This window comes from Moschus berezovskii, chromosome 14, assembly GCF_049115385.1.
Source record: "Moschus berezovskii isolate FMDL1 chromosome 14, NW_MosBer_1.0, whole genome shotgun sequence".
In the NCBI taxonomy this organism is placed as follows: domain Eukaryota; kingdom Metazoa; phylum Chordata; class Mammalia; order Artiodactyla; family Moschidae; genus Moschus; species Moschus berezovskii.
In genome coordinates, this window is record NC_142473.1 from 38,178,095 (window position 1) to 38,193,639 (window position 15,545).

The window sequence follows — 15,545 nt, forward strand, 5'->3', positions numbered from 1 at the left end:
CTCAGGATGGTCAGTAATACAGTGACCTGTTTAAAGGAAATACAGGGGAAGGAGGAAAATATTAAATATTAATGACAGCACAGGGATGCAGTGCACCAAATCCAAAATATGACAGATTCTGCAGAACTCTTAAACTCAGCTTCTTCAACCAATAAATTGTAAGGAAGACAGTAAAGGTATAGAGGAGGCGTAGATAAAAGAGACTCGAGAGACATATCAACTAAAAACAATGAATGAAACCTGTTCAAATCTTGATTCAAACAAACCAACTTTAAGCTGCCTTTTATTTATTTATTTGCATTGGAAGCGGTGAATTTATTTGGTAAATACCTGTTGAGTACCTACTCCATGCCACGTACAAGGATACACAGTGAACAAAACAAAAAACTTTCCCGCCATCACAGCATCTGTGATTTAGTGTCTTACTACAGAAGGGCTTCCCTGGGGGGCTTAGTCGGTAAAGAATCGGGATGGGAGACAATTGTACACCTGTGGCTGATTCATGTCAGTGTGTGGCAAAAACAACCACAATATTGGAAAGTAATTTAGTGATTATATATTTATTTATTTTTGACCGCACTGGGTTTCTGTTGCTGCGTGGGCTTTCTCTAGTTGCAGTGAGTAGCGGCTACTCTTCATTGTGATGCATGGGCTTCTCATTGTGGTGGAAAAATGGTGAAGAATGGTCTCTTGTTGTAGAACCTGGGCTGTAGAACACAGGCGCTTCTGTAGTTGTGGCTCACAGGCTCTGGAGCATGGGCTCAGCAGCCGTGGTGCACAGGGGTTTAGTTGCTCTGTGGCGTGTGGAATCTTTCTGGACCAGGGATCAAACCCACGTCCCCTGCACTGGTAGGCAGATTCCTATCCACTGTATCACCAGGGAAGTCCCAAACAAGCCAATTAAAAAAAAAAATATATATATATATATACAGCCCTATCCTTTTTATTGTGCTTCCCTTTATGGTACTTTACGGTTATTGCATTTTTTACAAATTGAAGGTTTGAGGAAACCATGCGGTCAAGCAAATTTATTTGCACCATTTTTCTAACAGCATTTGCTCATTTTGTGTCTCACTTTGGTAATTCTAGAGATATTTCAAAACTCTTCATTACCATTAAATTTATTATGGTGATCCATGAGTGTGATCTTTGATAGGACTATTATAATTGTTTTATGATGCAACAAACCATGTTCACATAACAGAGCGATTTTTTTTTTTTTTTGGGGTCACTTTGTGAAGCATGCAGGATTTTAGTTACCTGACCAGGATCGAACCCTCATCCCCTGCATTGGAAGTCCAGAGTCTTAACCACTGAACCACCAAGGAAGTCTCAACACGGCAAACTTTATTAATAAATGTCATGTGTGTTCTGCCTGCTCCACACATTGGCCCTCTTTTTGGGCCTCCCTATCCTCTGAGGCAAAAACAATACTGAAATAGACCAATTAATGGCCTTCAAATGTTCAAATGAAAGGAAGATTTGCACTTCTCTCACTTTAAATCAAAATCTGGAAATGATTAAACTTAATGAGGAAGACATGTCAAAATCCGAGATAGGCCTAAAGCTAGGCCTATTGGCCCAAATGGTTAGTCAAGCTGTGAATGCAGAAGAAAAGTTCTTTAAGGAAATTAAAAGTGCTTCTGCAGTGAACACATGAATGATATATTGACATATATCATTGACATAATGATAAAATGACAACTATAGCGCTGATTTGCAGAAAGTTTCAGTGGCCTGGATAGAAGATCAAACCAGTCACAACTGTCCCTTGAACCAAAGCCTCATCCAAAACAAGCAAGGCTCTAGTGCTCTTTAATTCTACGAAGACTGAGAGAGGTAAAGAAGCTTCAGAAGAAAAGTTTGGAGCCAGCAAACTTGGCTCAAAGGTTTAAATAAAGAAGCCACCTCCATAACATAAACATGCAAGGTGAAGTAGAAAGTGCTGATGGAGCAGCTGCAGTAAGTTATCCAGATTTAGCCAAGATAATTGATGAGGGTAGCTACACTACTTAACAGATTTTCATTGTAGACAAACAGTCTTCTGTTGGAATAAGATGCTATTTAAGACTTTCACAGCTACAGAGAAATCAATGCCCAGCTTCAAAGTGGCAAAAGACAAGCAGATTCTCTTGTTCAGGGCTAATGCAGATGACAACTTTAAGTTGAAGCCAGTGCTCATTTACCATTTTGAAAATCCTAGAGCTCTTAAGAATTGCCCAAAATCTACTTTGCCTGTGCTCTATAGAGCAACAAAGCCTGGATGACACCACATCTGTTTACAAGATGGTTACTGAATATTTTAAGTAAGTCCACTGTTGAAACCTGCTGCTCAGAAAAGAAGATTCCTTACAAAATATTACTGCTCTTTGAAAATGTATGTGGTCATCCAAGAGGTCTGATGAGAGGATGTACAATAAGATTAATGTTGTTTTCATGCCTACAACATCCATCCTACAGCCTGTAGATCAAGGGGTAATTTCAGTTTTCAAGTATCATTATTTAAGAAATAAATTTCAAGAGATCAAGATGGCAGAGGAATAGATGGACCTGGAGTACATCTCTCTCCATGGATACATCAGGAATACACCTTCAAACACAGAAGTGCATGCAGAACACCAGCTGAGAGCAGACAGGAGTACCTGACCAGAGGAAAAGAATATATAGGCCCATGCAAAACTTGGTAGGATGAAGGAACTAGAGGGGAGAAACAGGACTGGTAGTAGGACTGGACCTGCTCTCTCCCAGTGGGGGAACTGAAGTAGGAGTCCAATCCCCACATCGAGGCAATTGTCTGAGTCAGAGGAGAAACATTTAAGGTTGAGAGTGAAACAGCTGAGCTGTGTCAGCCTAAATGGAATGAGAATCAGACAGCCCTTGCCGCAGCCATACATACCCTGGACAGGGATGCAGGTCCCCTGGAAGGTGCAGCGGCTGGGAGCTGGAATTTAGGGATTGTGGAGCAATCCCAAGGTGCAGGCTGCTGTTGACTGCAGAGAGACAGATCAAGGGGATGTGAGGGAAGAGATTGTGGTGGGAAATGCCTGTGGAAGAAAGCCAGGCAGCCATGGAAGCAAGGCGATACTGCTGAGTCACAGGTAGGGTGTGGAGCCATCACCATAGCCTCTCTCCCTTGACATGCCAGCATCAGCAGCTGAACAATAGAGAGGCTGGCCCATCAAATGCCTGATGCACTGAACTACAGAGCAGGACCCCACCCAGGGTGCCCCTGTAAGTGCCTGACATGCGGATCTACAGAGTAGGACCCCAGTCAGGGGGGCCCCTCTATGTGCCTGACACATGGAACAATAGAGAAGGACCCCAGGAAAAGGAGCCCTCTAAGTGCCTGAACGGGCAGAGCTACAGAGAAAGACTGGCCAAAGAGGCCTTCTGATCACCAGCTACAGAAGGCTCAAAAAAAGACTCTGGTAAGGGTATAACTCCTGCAGTGGAGGCAGTCTGTGTCCCTGCACACTTGGCGCCACCAGGGTCCCCACAAGCCAAGCAGCTGTGCCACCTTCACGCTCAACTCTCACTGGGTCAGAGCTGCCACAGGCAAAAAAAAATCTTGCATCTATGCGTGCAGGGTCACTGATGAAAAAAATCAAAGATGACATAAACAGGTGGAGAGATATTTCATGTTCCTGGGTTGAAAGAATCAATATTGTGAAAATGAGTATACTACCAAATGCAATCTACAGATTCAATGCAATCCCTATCAAATTACCAATGGCATTTTTCACAGAACTAGAACAAAAAATTTCACAATTCATATGGAAACACAAAAGACCCTGAATAGCCAAAGCAGTCTTGATAAAGAAAAATAGAGCTGGAAGACTCAACCTTTCTGACTTCAGATTATACTACAAATCTACAGTCATCAAGACAGTATGGTAGTGGCACAAAAACAGAAATATAGACCAATGGGAACAAGATAGAAAGCCCTGAAATAAACCCATGCACCTATGGGTACCTTATTTTTGACAAAGGAAGCAAGAATATACAATGGGGCAAAGACAGCCTCTTCAATAAACAGTGCTGGGAAAACGGGACAGCTACACATAAAAGAATGAAATTGGAACACTTCCTAACACCGTACACAAAGATAAACTCAAAATGAATTAAAGACCTAAATGTAAGACAAGAAATTATGAAGCTCTTAGAGGAAAACATAGGCAGTACACTTGATGACATAAACCAAAGCAAGATCATGTATGATCCACTTCCTAGAGTAACGAAAATAAAAACAAAAGTAAATAAGTGGGACCTGATTAAACTTAAAAGCTTTTGCACAGCAAATGAAACTATAAACAAGGTAAAAAGACAACCCTTAGAATGGGAGAAAATAACAGGAAATGAAACAATGACAAAGGATTAATTTCCAAAATATACAAGCAGCTCATACAACTCAATAACAGAAGAACAAAAAAACACAATCAAGAAGTGGGGAAAATACCTAAACAGACATTTCCCCAAAGAAGACATACAGAGGCTAACAAATATATGAAAAGATGCTCAACATCACTCATTATTAGAGAAATGCAAATCAAAGCTACCATGAGATGTCACCTCACACCAGTCAGAATGGCCATCATCAAAAAGTTTACAAACAATAAATGCTGGAGAGGGTGAAGAAAAGGCAATGTTCTTGCACTGCTGGTGGGAATGTAAATTGATACAGCCACTATGGAAGACAGTATGGAGATGCCTTAAAAAACTGGGAATAAAGCTACCATATGACCCAACAATCCCACTCCTAGGCATATACCCTGAGGAAACCAAAATTGAAAAAGACATGTGTATCCCATTGTTCACTGCAGCACTATTTACAATAGCTAGGACATGGAAGCATCCTAGATGTTCACTGACATATGAGTAGATAAAGAAGTTGTGGTACATATACACAATGGAGTAATACTCAGCCATAAAAAGGAATGCATTTGAGTCAGTTCTGATGAGGTGAATGAACCTAGAACCTATTATATAGAGTGAAGTGAGTCAGAAAGTGGAAGATAAATATCATATTCTAACACACATATATGGAATCTAGAAAAATGGTACTGAAGAATTTACTTACAGGGCAGCAATGGAGAAACAGACATAGAGAATAGACTTATGGACCTGGGGAGAGGGGAGGAGAGGGTGAGATGGATGGAAAGAGTAACATGGAAATTTACACTCAGTTCAGTTCAGTTTAGTTCAGTCAGTCAGTCGTCTCCGACTCTTTGCGACCCCATCAACCACAGCAAACCAGGCCTCCCTGTCCATCACCAACTCCCGGCGTTCACTCAAACTCATGTCCATCGAGTTGGTGATGACATCCAGCCATCTCATTCTCTGTCGTCCCCTTCTCCTCCTGCCCCCAATCCCTCCCAGCATCAGAGTCTTTTCCAGTGAGTCAACTCTTCGCATGAGGTGGCCAAAGTATTGGAGTTTCAGCTTTAGCATCAGTCGTTATAATTTATAAAATAGATAGCCAACAGGAATTTGCTGTATGGCTCAGGAAACTCAAACAGGGGCTCTGTATCAACCTAGAGGGGTGGGATGGGGAGGGAGATGGGAGGAAAATTCAAAAGGGAGGGGATATATGTATACCTATGGCTGATTCATGTTGAGCTTTGACAAAAAACAACAAAATTATGTAAAGCAATTATCTTTCAATAAAAGATAAATTAAAAATAAAAAAATGAAATAAATTTCATAAGGCTATTTCTGCCTTAGGTGGTGATTTCTTGGATAGATTTCAGTTCAGTTCAGTCTCTCAGTCTTGACCGACTCTTTGTCACAGCATGCCAGGCCTCCCTGTCCATCACCAACTCCTGGAGTTTACTCAAACTCATGTCCATTGAGTTGGTGATGCCATCCAGCCATCTCATTCTCTATTGTCCCCTTCTCCTCCCGCCTTCACTCTTTCCCAGCATCAGGGTCTTTTCCAATAAGTTAGTTCTTCACATCAGGTGGCAAAAGTATTGGAGTTTCAGCTTCAGCATCAGTGCTTCCAATGAATATTCAGGACTGATTTCCTTTAGGATGAACTGCTTGGATCTCCTTGCAGTCCAAGGGACTCTCAAATCTTCTCCAACACCATAATTCAAAAGCATTAATTCTTCAGCGCTCAGCTTTCTTTATAGTCCAACTCTCACATCCATACATGACTACTGGAAAAACTATAGCCTTGACTAGATGGATCTTTGCTGGCAAAGTAATGTCTCTGCTTTTTAATATGCTGTCTAGGTTGGTCATAACTTTTCTCCCAAGGAGTAAGCATCTTTTAATTTCATGGCTGCAGTCACTATCTACAGTGATTTTGGAGCCCCAAAAAATAAAGTCTGACACTGTTTATCCATCTACTTGCCATGAAGTGATGGGACTGGATCTTTGTTTTCTGAATGTTGAGCTTTAAGCCAACATTTTCCCTCACCTCTTTCACTTTCATCAAGAGGCTCTTTAGTTCTTCACTTTCTGCCATAAGTGTGGTGTCATATGCATATCTGAGGCTATTGATATTTCTCTTGGCAATCTTGCTTCCAGCTTGTGCTTCCTCCAGTCCAGCATTTCTCATTATGTACTCTGCATATAAGTTAAATAAGCAGGGTGACAATATACAGCCTTGATGTACTCCTTTTCCTATTTAGAACCAGTCTGTTGTTCCATGTCCAGTTCTGTTGCTTTCTGACTTGGATACAAATTTCTCAAGAGGCAGGTGAGATGATCTGGTATTCCCATCTCTTTCAGAATTTTTCTCAGTTTATTGTGATCCACACAGTCAAAGGCTTTGGAATAGTCATTAAAGAAGAAATAGATATTTTTCTGGAACTCTCTAGCTTTTTCCATGATTCAGCGGATGTTGGCAATTTGATCTCTGGTTCCTCTGCCTTTTCTAAAACCAGTTTGAACATCTGGAAGTTTATAGTTCACGTACTGTTGAAACCTGGTTTGGAGAATTTTGAGCATTACTTTGCTAGCATGTGAGATAAGTGCAATTGTGTAGTAGTTTGAGCATTCTTTGGCATTGCCTTTCTTAGGGATTGGAATGAAAACTGACCTTTTCCAGTCCTATGGCCACTGCTGAGTTTTCCAAATTTGCTGGCATATTGAGTACAACACTTTCACAGCTTTATCTTTTAGGATGGATAGATCTTGGCAAAGTAAATAAAAAACCTGGAAAGGATTCACCATTTTAAATGCCATGAAGAACACTCATGATTCTTGAGACAAGGTCAAAATATCAACATCAAGGGGAATTTGGAAGAAGTGGATTCTAACCCTCTGGGTGACTTTGAAGGGTTCAAGACATCATTGGAGAAAGTATCTGCAGATGTGGCGGAAATAGTAAGCTAACTAGAATCAGAAGTGGAGCCTGAAGATGTGACTGAATTGTTGTCACCTCATCATCAAACTTTCACGGATGAGCAGTTGTTTCTTATGGATGAGCAGGGAAAGTGGTTTCTTAAGATGGAAGCTACTCCTGGTAAGGATGCTCTGAAGATTGTTGAAATGACATCTGAAGGTTTTGAATATTACCTAAACTTAATTGATATAGCAGCAGTAGGGCTTGAGAAGACTGATTCCACTTTTGAAAAAAGTTCTGCTTTTTGATAGCATTTTACCCATGCTATCAAAGAGCACTGCATGCCACAGAGAAATCATTCACAGAAGGAGGTGTCAGTTGATATGACTAATTTCACTGTCACCTTATTTAAAGAAATTGCCACAGCCACCCCAACCTTCAGCAACCTCCACCCTGATTGGTCAGCAGCCATCAGCATCGAGGCAAGACCCTCCACCAGCTAAACGATTACTGCTTGCTGAAGGCTCAGATGACGGTTAACATTTTTTAGCAACAAGGAATTTTTAAATTAAAGTATGTACATTGTGTTTCTAGACATAATACTATTATACACTCAATAGACTACTATAGAGAGTAAGCCTAACATTCATATGCATTGGGAAACCAACAAATTTGTGACTTGCTTTATTGTGATACATGAATATAAATATGTGTGTGTCAATGGGATGATTTTTACTTCTGATCAGATATTTGATGACATTAGGAATTACTGTTCATTTTAAAAAGCATATTATGATATTGTATTTATTTGTTTATTTTTTAAAAAGAGTCCTTATCTTTTATCTGAGATTTAAAAAAATATATCTGGGGAGCAGGTGGGAGAATAAATGAAACAAGACTGTCTATGTTGCAGTCATTGAAGCTGGGAATTGATTATGCTATTCTCTATACTTTTGTATATGTTTAATTATTTTCTCAATAAAAAGAAAAGAGGGACTTCCCTGGTGGTCCAGTGGTTAAGATTCTCCCCAATGCAGGGGGAGTGGGTGCAATCCCTGGTCAGGGAACTAAGATCCTTCATGCCTCACAATGCAGCTAAACAATTTAAAAGAAAGAAGAAAAAACAGAGTGGGGATGATAGTGATTACTGAAAGATGAATTGGAGTTGGTTGACCAGGAAAAAGGGGAAACTTGTTCAGGAGGTCAGGAAACACTGTCATTCACACCAAACTTCTATAACCCTGAACATTCCTCGTAACCACTGCTTCATTTTGTAATTGTATCCTCCCCTTGACTATGAGTTAGGCTGGACAGGCATTAATCTGCTGATGAAAGAACTGAAGTCCAGAGAGACTGAAAGGTTAGCTAATGACCCAGTTGATATTAGAACATATGCCTGTCCTACAGAAGGCCACCCAGACTGAAAGTCAAGGTCCTTAGGGAGACACTCCTAGCCAGAACCTAACCTCCACCCTGAGGGAGGACTGGAAATAGAGTTGCCTACACAGCACGGCACTAAATTAGGAAAAAGTTTAAAGTCAAAAAGAAAAGTTTAGACTCAAATTGAGTATTGGGAATCATTTTTCGATGTATACACATGCTTTTTCTTTTAGGTGATGCAAAATGCTCAACTCTCCTACATTTAAAGTTAACAAAACAGAAGCAGAAATAGATACAGAGGATACACTGGCGGTCACCAGAGGGGATAGGGTAGGGAATGGGCGAGATAGGTGAAGGAGATTACACTTCAGGTCATAAAATAAATAACTCAGAGGAATGAAGTGTGCACATAGGAAATTTAGTCAATAAACTTGTAACAACTCTGTATGGTAACAGATGAACTTACCTAGTGATCATTTTGTAATATTCAAAAACATCAGATCTTGGGATTTCCCTGATGGTCCACTGGTTAAGACTCCATGCTCCCAATGCAGGGGGCTCTGGCTGGATCCCTGGTTGAGGAACTTAAATCCCATATGCTGCATGGTGCAATCAAAATAAATAAATAAATAAAATAAAGAGATGCCATCCTGAAAAAAAAATACTATTAAAAAAAATAAAACCTCTATGTTGTGTACCTGAAACTAATATAATGTTGCAAGTCAATTATATATTTCAATAGAAAAGTTAAAAATAAATAAAATTAAAATTAAGAGATTATACAATCTTCTTAAAAATTTTTTCGGTTAGGTATTTTAGTCAAAGAAGAAGGAGGAGGCAAACAAAGACAGGGGAGGGAGGTAGGAAGGGAGATTATCAAGAAATATTTTAAGGAGAGGATTACTGACTAGAAACTGTCCTTACGTTATTATTGCTACTCACTTGAGCCCTAGGCTTCAAAATGGATTTCTGCCTGTTATGTCCTTCTTTTGAAAATCTCAACAACTGATTATACTTCTCGAGTTCTTAGGAACCCAGACATCCAGTGTGAAGAAGAAAGTGTAAGGGTAGCTGTCTAGAGGGCAGAGCACAGACACAGCCAGGACCTCTTCTGCAAGATACAGGGTTGACCAATTAGTGCATCCTTGAAAACAATGTCCTGAGGGTGACTTATCCATTTGGGAAGAAGAGCAGTGGCCGAGTTCCTAGACCCTTTGTCCAGTGGGCCTGGCGTCATGAGGTTTGACTTGGTGGTCAGGGTAATCCACAATCTCGTGAGCACCAGGGCGTCCTTGCCCAAGAGCCAGAAATCCCTAAACTCAAGTAGAGAAACTACCGTTTCATTTCATATCTGTCTTCCAGGCCTAATTCCTATATTTTGAAAAATCTTCTCTTTCTGAGTATTTAAACCATACACAGGCAATGAATTGAGAACCAAAATAATGGTGCAGATTGATCAATAGAAACTTTACAAGCCATCAAAATACAGACATTATCTTATCATTCTCAAGAGCTTGGTGGGATGAGATGCTTCTTTCTGTATTTTGAAACATTGACATGATGGAACTGAAAAACAGATCTTTCAATGCCTAGGAACTTTTTTGCTTTATTATCTTTCTTAGCGTGGAGAAAAGATGAGGAACGTTGATTCACACTTGCTTGACAGAATTTCAACCCTTGGCAGCAGTCACGGACACCTGCCTTAAGTCCTTTTGAGGCAGAGGGGGAGAAGGAAAGATAATTCTTCCAATTTACGTCTGGGAAAGCAGAGAGCAAACCCATTGTGATCAATCAAATGTCCCAAAGTAAGTTAGTGATGGTGTTGAAACAGTTTTTGATTCTAAATGCTTTAATCTGCACACCAGAACTCTTTTCACTTCTGCAACACACATTTACTGATTTATTAATTAGTAATAATTAGAAACACTTCTGGGGCTTCCCTGGTGACTCAGACGGTAAAGAATCTGCCTGCAATACAGGATATCCAGGTTTGATCCCTGGGTCGGGAAGATCCCCTGGGGGAGGGCTGGCAACCCACTCCAGTATTTTTGCCTGGACAATCCCATGGACAGAGGAGCCTGGCCAGCTAGAGTCCATGGGGTCGCAAAGAGGCAAACACAACTGAAACGACTAACACACTAGAAACACTTACAGAGTCTTAGAAAAGATGAATAAGAAAGAAGCTCCTGGGAGAGACAGAGAATGAACAAATGGTTCAAAGGCTCTCCCTGTGAAAGTTTTGTTGCAATGGGTGAGGTGGAGGTAAGGATGGGGGAAGAGGGGATTGAGAAGAGGGGCTTGAGAGCAGACGCCTGTGCCGTCTTGTAGGCCAGTTGGCACCAGGGGCAGCCTTGACCCTGGGGGACATGGTCGGGAGAAAGCCATCTGTCTAACAGGGCAACTTAAAAATTGCACAGCATTGCTGAGACTGACCTACCTGCTGATGAAACTACCTTGAGAGACAGAGTTGTAAATATAATCCTGGGACTGGGCAAGGCAAGGGCAATCAAAGAAATCAGAGAATTTGACACTAAAACTGGAACCTGATATCTTGCATTGAAGCCTGGCTGAAATCATGCAAGGAGGCAGAAGTGGGGTGGGCAGCCAAACGTGTGTCTCCAGCCCTCCACTCGGATGGAGGGTACCCTGAATTCTTCATGGGAGGCATCAGGCCAGTGTTGTGAGCCATCTCAAGGATGTCTTCAGTGCCATAGATGAGAAAGCATCAGATCACACATCCCTCTGACCTGCCCCAATACTGCCGTCTGACGCCCCTTGTTCTGATTCCACACCTACCAAGTGACTGAGGGCTTCCCTGGTGGCTCAGACGGTAAAGAATCTGCTTTTAGTGCAGAAGACGCAGGTTGGATCCCTGAGTCGGGAAGATCCCCTGAAGAAGGGAATGGCTACCCATGCCAGTATTCTTGCCTGGAGAATCCCATAGACTGAGGAGCCTGGCGGGGTATAGTCTATGGGGTTGCAAAGAATCAGACACAACTGAGCTGCTAACACAGCAATTACCAAGTGAATGAAAGTGGTTTCACCTGCAGATTTTCACAAGGACAGAGGATGTGTTGGCTGACCCAAGAGCATGACTGGCAACCATTCAGCGGTAATAGATCTGACTATAAATGGGCATCTTGCCTCTCTGGTTAATACATTTGCTGTTGAGTCTGATAGGTATGAGGCACAGAAGGAACTCATAAGAGCCAATTTCCAGGCCTGAAAAGCTGAAGACCAGAAATGGGACATTTCAACGTGGTAGAGGAATTCCCTGGCTGTCCGACGGTTGGGACTCAGAGCTTTCACTGCCACAGGCCTGGTTGGTGGTAACTTGCTCAGCACCGCTGGTCCCATTTCCACCTAAGAACATTGTCTAGCATTTAGCTAAATGCTTCACAGAGTTATCATTATCATAAAAATGTTGCAATTTGTTGGTTAAAATATGTTTATGGCCAAGGAAATTTTAACCACGGGAATGTCTACACGGTTTTTTAAAAAATTGTACTTATTTACTTATTTTTGGCTGTGCTGGGTCTTTGTTGCCATGCAGGCTTTTCTCTAGTTGGTGAGTGGGGGCTACTCTCTAGTCGTGGTGGATGGGCTTCTCATTGTGGTGGCTTCTCTTATTGTGAAGCACAAGCTCTAGGGCTCTTGGGCTTCAGTAGTTGCAGCACATGGGCTCAGCAGTTGCGGCTCCTGGGCTCTATAGCACAGGCTCAAAGTTGTGGTGCATGGGCTTAGTTGCTCTGAGACGTGGAAATCTTCCTGGGTTAGGGACTGATCCCATGTCTCCTGCATTGGCAGGCAGATTCCTTACCACTGAACCATGAGGGATTCTCTACATGTTTGCAAGCCCTGTGTCTCTGCATGCATGCATGCTGAGTTGCTTCACTCATGTCCGACTCTGAGACCCTATGGACTGCAGTCTGCCAATCTCTTCTGTCCGTGGGATGCTCCAGGCAGGAGTACAGGAGTGGGTTCCCATGCCCTCTTCCAAGTGATCTTCCTGACCCAGGGATCAAACGTGCATGTCCTGTGCCTCCTGCATTGCAGATGGATCCTTTACTGCTGAGCCACCAAAGAAGCCCCCTGTGTGTCTACTTCCCTGCAAAGCAGGCTGTCCCTTGAAGGCAGGGAGCCGATGTGTAGTGCCCAGCACATAACAGGGGCTCTCAACTGTTCCCTGTTGAAGAATAGCACATCTTGTACTGGAAAGGCTGCCCCAGAGGCTGCCAAATTGTGAAAGAGGAGGCCAAGTTGGTCCTCTGTTTTTCGTCCTTCCCATCAACATTTTTCTGCTTCTGTTTTTTTTTTAAACATAGAATATTTCTTAAGTCTTTATTGATTGCTTCTGTTTTATGTTTTGTTTTGTTTCGTTTTTGCCGAGAGGCATTTGCGGGGCTTCCCTGGTGGCTCAGAGGGTAAAGCATCTGCCTGCAATGCAGGAGACCTGGATTCGATCCCTGGGTCAGAAAGATCTCCTGGAGAAGGAAATGGCAACCCACTCCAGTACTCTTGCCTGGAAAATCCCATGGACAGAGAAGCCTGGTAGACTACAGTTCATGGGGTCACAAAGAGTCGGACACGACTGAGTAACTTCACTCACTCACTGATGCAGGCAAAGTTTAACCACTGCACCACCACAGAAGACCCTCTGCTTCTGTTTAATCCCATTATTTTTCCCTCTCACCCCCTGTTAGACAGCTGGAGTTAAATTCCTGCCTCCCTAAGAGCCCCTAAGTTGTGCCCTTAGCACGACCCATGCAGCACGCTGAACTCTTTCCTCCCTTCCCCATCACAGCTCATGCAGTAAAGCTGTACATCATCAATGGAAGAGAAGAGCCGGAGACACAAGGTGCAAGATTAGAGTAGAGGGACAACCAGGCAGCCTGTCTGTCACTTCCAAAATGAACATCTACCCTACAGAGTGTTGTTGGCCACCATAGGCAGTGTGACGAGCTTCAGTGGAGTGTGATTTGGGGAAGTTTCTCCCTTCCCACTTCCTCCACCCCCAAAACAAACCACAAGCCAGCCTAGGACAGTTGGTGAACTGTGATTTGGTGAATAATCCCAAGCTCTGACACACAAGGACAGGAGCAGGGGCCTCCACCTTGCTATTTACTAGATGTGTGGTCCCGGACCTCCTGTTCTCTCTTCCTCCTTGTCTGTAAAATAAGGATAATCTTAATGCTTCTCTTCCCAAATGAACAGAAATGTGAGGATGCAGAAAGAGATGCTACATTCTATGTGTGTCCATGGGAGTCAGGTTTACCTAGAAGATGCTTGCTGACGTGACAGAAAGAGAAAGACAAATAGACAATTAAGTGATGTCACTTTTATGTGGAATCCAAAATATGACACAGATGAAATTATTTACGGAACAGAAACAGACTCACAGATATGGAAAACAAATTTATGGTTACTAAGGAGGAAAGAAAGTGGGGGAGATATAAATCAGGAGTTTGGGATTAGCAGACACAAACTACTAGATAAACTAGATAAACAAGGTCCAACTGCGTAGCACAGGGAATTATATTGAATCTTAATAAACCATAATGGAAAAGAATCTGAAAAACTGTGTGTGTGTGTATCTGAATCACTTCGCTGTACACTAAAAACTAACACAACATTGTAAATAAATTATAATTTTTTGTAAATTAATTATATTTTACTTTTAAAAAGTGAATGTTTCCTCGATGAATGGATGACTAAACGGTGGGTTTAGACCTCCCAGATCAGTGATTCTCAGGCTTTAGTGTGAGTCAGGATCACTTGAGGGATTGTTAACACACAAGCAGTTAAGACCCTCCCTACCTTTTGACTCAGGCCTGGACTGGAGTCTGAATTTGCGCCTGTAAAAAGTGCCATGTGTGCTGCGTGCTCAGTTGTGTCCAACTCTTTTTGACCCCGTGGACTCTGGCCCGCCAGGCTCCTCAGGCCATGGGATTCTCCAGGCAAGAAAACTTGCGTGGATTGCCATGCCCTCCTCCAGGGGATCTTCCTGACCCAGGGGTTGAACCCACAGTCTTGTGTTTCCTGCGTTGGCAGGAGGGTTCTTTACCACTACCACCACTTCAGTTCAGTTCAGTTCAGTTCAGTCGCTCAGTTGTGTCCGACTCTCCGCGACCCCATGAATCACCACTTGGGAAACCCCTAATAAGTGTCAGGTGATGTTAATGATCTAGGGACCAAAACTTAGACATTAGATTCGAGAAGGAACCCAGTAGCAGGCTGCAGCATGAGAAACAGCCAGCAGATGGCGCTACCATTGAACCCAGGCCTCCCCTGGGAGCTGATGGAACTGGGTCAGTTCCCGCGTCAACCTACAGAAACACTGGGTTGTCCGGAGCAGGAGGAGACAGTTCTGGCCTGGCGGGCTGATCTGTAGACCAGAGAGCAGAAGGAAGCATTGGGAGCAGCTGGTATTGGGAAGGATTGATAGCTTTTTAACCACTTTGGTCTCCATTCACTGCTGGTTTCCTGGAAGGCAAGCTCTCTCTCCATTCGTGTTTCTGCCTGGGCCCTTCAGAAGCAAGGGCATCCGTCAGAGCAAAGTAAAAATCACCTCCTCGAAAAATAGTCTTTGTTTCCTTTGCAGTAATCCTATGGGACTGGACCCTTAAGAGTAAGAAAATTCTTCCTACAGTTTTATAATACATGTGGTTGACAAAGGAGAAGGAAATGGCAACCCACCCCGGTATTCTTCTCTGGAGAATCCCCATGGACTGAGGAGCCTGGCGGTCTACAGTCCATGGGATCGCAAAGAGTCAGACACGACTGAAGTGACTGAGCATGCACGCTTGTAGTTGACAAGGCCCTTTCCTTCTTTCGTCTCCCAACCTGGTGACTATTATCTTTCCGTCACTAATTC